This window comes from Dromiciops gliroides, chromosome 3 (assembly GCF_019393635.1).
Source record: "Dromiciops gliroides isolate mDroGli1 chromosome 3, mDroGli1.pri, whole genome shotgun sequence".
Lineage (NCBI taxonomy): Eukaryota > Metazoa > Chordata > Mammalia > Microbiotheria > Microbiotheriidae > Dromiciops > Dromiciops gliroides.
In genome coordinates, this window is record NC_057863.1 from 513,215,659 (window position 1) to 513,221,658 (window position 6,000).

A 6,000-nucleotide genomic window follows, 5' to 3' on the forward strand; every position below is an offset into this window, starting at 1 on the left:
TTTCTGAGGCTTCTCTTGTTTTCATCCCTCTTCTCAGTGGCTGCTACCAGAAATCCACTAGGTGGCACTGTCACCAAGGTTAGTGATGGGCTGTGCTGAGATGCAGCCTCTGAATCTAGGTCATCTCATTTCTCTTTTTCGCAATGATGTAAGCTGTTGTTTGCATCAGAGCACCAGCCTATTCTGCCTCCGCCTTTACAGCTCACAGAGAGGGAGATACATAAGCATATGTATCTATCTATCTATGTATATATGCATATATACACACATATACATATACACATATATACATTTATACACATACACAGGTACATCCTAAATCCTCCAACCTACTCTCCTCCCAAAGATTATTCTGCAGATGCCTGCCCTGAGGGACATTTCAACCAGAAGTATCTTTGCCTCAGGCATACGGGCCTGAGCTAAAATTTACATTATTCCATTAAACTAACCAAATATTTACAGAATCCTTGCTTTGTATAAGACACAACACAGAACAGGCAGCTAGATGGCTCAGTAGATAGAGTGCTAGGCCTGGAGTCAGAAAGATCTGAGTTCAAATCCAGAATTAGGCATTTACTGGCTATGTGACCTAGGGCAAAGTCACTTAATATAGATAGTGATAATCACTGGCATTTGTATAGAGCCTCCAAATATGAAAGGGGTTACAGTGATCATAATGATGAACAATTATTTAGTGCCTTAGTTTCCAGAGGTCTTCTACAGATAATTTCTTTCGAATCTCAAGATAATCCTTTAAAGTCATAGGTAACACAGGTATTGTCATTTGTGTTGTATCCATGAGCTCACTGAGATTGAGAGGTATTCAATGACTTATCTAGGATCAACTAGTAGGTGTTAGAGAAAGGACCTGAATCCTGACTTTGAGGCCAGCACCTTACAATAGCAGCTAACATTTCCAGAACCACTCACAGTTTGCTAAGTGCTTTATGCATCTTGTCTCATCTAATCCTCACAACCCTGTAAGACAGGTGCTTTGACCTCTGTGAGGAAATTGAAGCTGAGAGATAATGTGCACAGGATTGTACAGCTAGTAAATGTCTGAAGATGTCAGACTCAATGTCAGAAATGTCAGATTCAAACCCAGGTCTACCTGATGTCAAGTCTATTTTCTCCTCTGTAAGAGACTACCTACACCACCTTCCTCATGGAGATTGTTTTGAGGAAAATACCTTGTAAAGGATTATAGAAATGTGAGCTATTATTGCCCCCATTTTACAGATGAATAAACTGAGGTTTGCAGATGTTAAATGATTATCCAAGCTTAAATAGGTCTTCTGACTCCAAGCTCAATGTTTCCTTTTTCAATTAAAAAAAAAAATTCTGAACCTAACAACCACAATTCCAGAAGACTGATGATATTAAATTTTTAGTATGAATATTTACACCTTGAAAATCCACAAGCACCACAATCAGTACTTGATTATTGTTTTGTTGAATGTCTAGACTTAAAGAATGGAGAAAATATTTGTCATGAAGATTAAACTTAAAGGTATGCCCGTACATTTTTTAAAATAGAGAGCTGAATGTTAAACATTTACCAGCATACCCCTGGTTGGAATTTGTCTGGTCTCCTTATTTGAAGTGATTGATTTATTGATTCATTCAACAAAAATTTATTAATGCCAGACACTCTGCTAGTCATAAAAAGACAAAAACAAGGTAGTTCCTGCCCTCAAGGATTTTATATTCTACTGAGACAAGCTCCCAGCCATAACTTCATGACTTTCCACTTTAATATCTCACTAGCTAGCACTTTAGAATCTCTTGGGCCCCAAGCTTCCATCACTTCTAGCCTCCAAATCATCATCCCTGGCTTATCCCCCACTAAATGATTTCTTTGATACTGATTAAAGAGCTGAGAATGGTGTCTGGCTCTGTGGACAGAATAATTTTCCTTGTTCTTCTAATTACTCTTTATTGTTAGCTCCTCATACTCCTCACAATTCCCTAATGTCAGTGTTCCTCAAGGGTCTATCCATGGTCTTCTTTTCTTTTTATATTCTCTAGCTTTTTGATGTCATTTGTTTTCATTATTTAAGTTACCACCTCTTTATAGAAGACTCCAATATGTCATCTAGTCCACACCTCTCCATTATTTCCCTCCAGAATAGTGAATACTTAGCTAAAATCTAGGCAAACTACATTACACCATTTACCTTATCTATCAATCTAATAATCCTCTCAAAAATGAGAAGAGGTTAATCAGGCGTGCATGTTTTCAAAAATGCCATACTGACTTGTTGCGATCAACTTTCTTTTCTAGATGCTCAATAACTGTCCCTTTCACAATACCTTCTAGAATTTTGCCAAGGGTCCAAGTGAAGTTCAGTGGCTTATGGTCTGTGGACTAAAACCATGGGATGATGTTAATTCTTTTCCAGTCCAATGTTACTGCTTCAATTTGTCATGATCTTTCAAAAATCACACACAGTTGTTTAACAATAACATCCTACTTTTCTTTGGTATTTTCAGTGTAGTTTATCTGGGGCTGGTGACCTAAACTTGTCAAGCACACCTGGACACTTTCTATTTCCCTACATATTTTGGGTATTGATTTGGCATAAGCCATTTTTGTTTTGTCCTTTCTGATCTAAAGAGTGTTCTCTTCTCCTTGGCAAAAAATCAAAAGTAAAATAAAAGTAGAATAGTTCTGTTTTCTCTCCTTCATCCATCATGAAGCAGGTAGGTGGCACAGTGGATAGAGTGCCAGGTTTGGAGTCAGGAAGATCTGAATACAAATCCAGCCTCAGATACTTACTAGCTTTGTTACCCTGTATAAGTCATTTCACTACCTCCCAGGGATGTTGTGAGGATCAAGCAACATAATAATTGTAAAGTATTTAGTGCAGTGCCTGACACATAGTAAGTGCTTATATAAGAGTTAGTTTTCTAATAATAATAAGTCTTGTCCCACTTACCCCTACAGTAGTCATATCCCTTTTTTGATCATTCTCTTTTCCCTGAAATGGGTAAGCAAAACAGCAGCCACCCTTTTTGGTTTTTTGTTTATTTGGTTTTTTTGCGGGGCAATGGGGGTTAAGTGACTTGCCCAGGGTCACACAGCTAGTAAGTGTCAAGTGTCTCGGTCCGGATTTGAACTCAGGTACTCCTGAATCCAGGGCCGGTGGTTTATCCACTGCGCCACCTAGCTGCCCGGGCCACCCTTTTTGTTGTCCTTAATGTTCCTCAGAAAGCTCAGTTTATTCTGAGCTGTAGTGCGCCTCACACTATCCAAGTAGGTTTGTGTTGTCTTTTGTATTCATCTCTTCTGTAAAGTCTCTTGAATTTATCCTGTAGGTGGTAGCAGAGACTGAGGAGTGATACCACATAACTACAGGAGATACTTTTAGCTTATGATCTCATAGAGGACCAGAAGAAAGTGGCATAATGAGAGGAGGGGAGGAGTGTGTGTGTGTGTGTGTGTGTGTGTGTGTGTGTGTGTGTGTGTGTGTGTGTGTGTGTGTGTGAGAGAGAGAGAGAGAGAGAGAGAGCTTTGAGTGTGTTCACCCTTTTCTATGCAAAACATGGATTTAGAAATTCACCTAATCTGAGCTCCAGCTATGCAATTCCCTCATAGAAAAGAGAGCTCTTAAAATAAAGAGATCTAGCAGTCCCTAAACTGTGCTCAGATGGAACTGCAGTATATTCAAGAACTACAGATCTCCAGTCTGAGGGAAAAGGGACCAAATTTATTCTGCTTGTCTACAAACAGCAGAACCAAGACCATTATGGGGAAGTTATAAGGATGCAGATTTGACTTGGTATTAGAAAGAACTTTTCGATGGTAACAATAATATTGACATTTAATTAGAACTGACATTCTATTTTTCAACCACCTTGCCCCCAATATCCAATCTATTGCTATGGTCTGTCAATGTCACTGTTGTATCTCTCAGATATGTCCCTTTCTCTCTACTGACACTGCTGCCTGTCCAGGGTGAGCCTGGACTATTGCAATAGCCTGCTGATGGGCCTACCTGCATCAAATCTTTCCCCACAGCAAGCCACCTTTCATTTAGCCACCAAAATGATTTTGCTAAAGTGAAAATCCAATTGTGTCACTTCCCTACTCAATAAACTCCAGTAGCTGCCTATTGCCTCCAGGATCAAATACAAAATGTTCTGTTTGGCATTCAAAGCCCTTAATCCTTAATGACACTGACCTCCTAACTATTCCATAAACAAGATGCTCCTCCTCTTGACTCTGGGCTTTTTCTTTTTCTTTTCTTTTTTTTTTTTTGGTGAGGCAATTGGGGTTAAGTGACTTGCCCAGGGTCACACAGCTAGTAAGTGTCAAGTGTCTGAGGCTAGATTTGAACTCAGGTCCTCCTGAATCCAGGGTTGGTGCTCTATGACTCTGGGCTTTTTCTCAAGTTGTCTCCTATACCTAGAATGCTCTCCCTCCTCCACTCCAACTACTGACTCCCCTAGCATCCTTTAAGTCCCAACTAAAATCCCACCCTTAACAGGAAGCCTTTCCTAACCTTGTGCCTTTTCTCTGCTATTTCCTATTTATCTTGTATACCACTTCACACATACACATTCATGTTGTCTTCTTTATTAGATTGTAAGCTCCTTGAGGTTAGGGATTATCTTTTGCCTCTTTTTGTATCTCAATGCTTAACATGGCAACTAGCACATAGGTGTTTAATAAATGATTATTGGTTGATTTGCTATAGCAATCAATAAACATCTATTAAGGGCCATAACAGGCATTATGATAAGTGCTGGAATATAATAAATAAAAATGAACCGGTCCCTCTAGGGATGGATAATCTAGCTGGGTGAGATAAGAAGTCTGTATAGAAATGTACACAAAATAGATTCAAGGTGATTTGGGGAGAGAGCACTAGCAGTTGCATGATCAGGGAGGAAAGGCCTCATGTAGGTGGTGGCATTGCAGCTACTCTCTAAAGGTAACTAGGAATGCCAAGAGATGGAGGTGAGAAGGAAATTCATTCAAGGCTGGTGCAAAAGAGGAAAGAACAGGAAAATCCATGCAAAGACACTAGGACATAAAGTGCAAAGCCTTTCACATATTTTATCTATCTCATGCTTCTTAACTTTCTTCTTTCTTCATCAATTTGTTCCCTTTATTCAATTCAACCATATTTATTAAGTGCAAGGGACTAAAATTCTAGCTGTGATGTCTAAAATCCAATGAGTGGTCACCTTAAATTAGAAGCTTTAGAAAGAGTTTAGACTTTTAAGTATTTATTAAAGTACATCAGAAGTTAATGAAGAGAGAAAGAGAGGTAACAAATAAACTTCATCTAACTATCTAAGAGAGCCCAGCATCTCTCCTCCCGCCAAGCCGAAATCCCAAAAATGAAAGGCTTCGCTCCTCCTAGAAGCCTCCTGTGAAACAGGAAATAGGGCCGTACACACACACACACACACACACACACACACACACACACACAGAGATCCAAGCTAATTGGTTGGTAGCTCTGATTGACAGGATCCACAGGTGGCAAACATCACTTTCTGATGCTGATCTGACCTTCAAAACTCCAGAAAGGTCACTTCCAGATGCTAAGTCACATGGTTTCTTTTTAGACCAGAGCTCACAATGTCCCTCCCAGCAGGGGGTGTCATTCCACTTCTCACAGTCCCCGCTGTGCTTTATGTGAAGAAACATCATTTCCTCACATGAAGCAATAATGCTATAGATGCCTATTACTAAAAAAGTAAAGGGAATGAAAAGAGAGAAAAAGAAATTGAGTGATGCATTGACAAAGGCTAAAGGGGGCACTCCCCTCTTAGCAAGTGGACATTAAAAACAGAAAAACTAAGGGGGCACTCCCCTTTAGTAAGTGGACATTATAAACAGTGTATACAACGTGGAAAAGGAAAACAGGAAAACATCCATTTAAGTCTTTGGAAGTCTTTTCTCAGATGATTCTTGGGATGTCCTCTGGGTGTAATCATGGAATGGAAGTCTTTCAGGTGTTTCAGATGCTAGTAATCAGCCAGGAA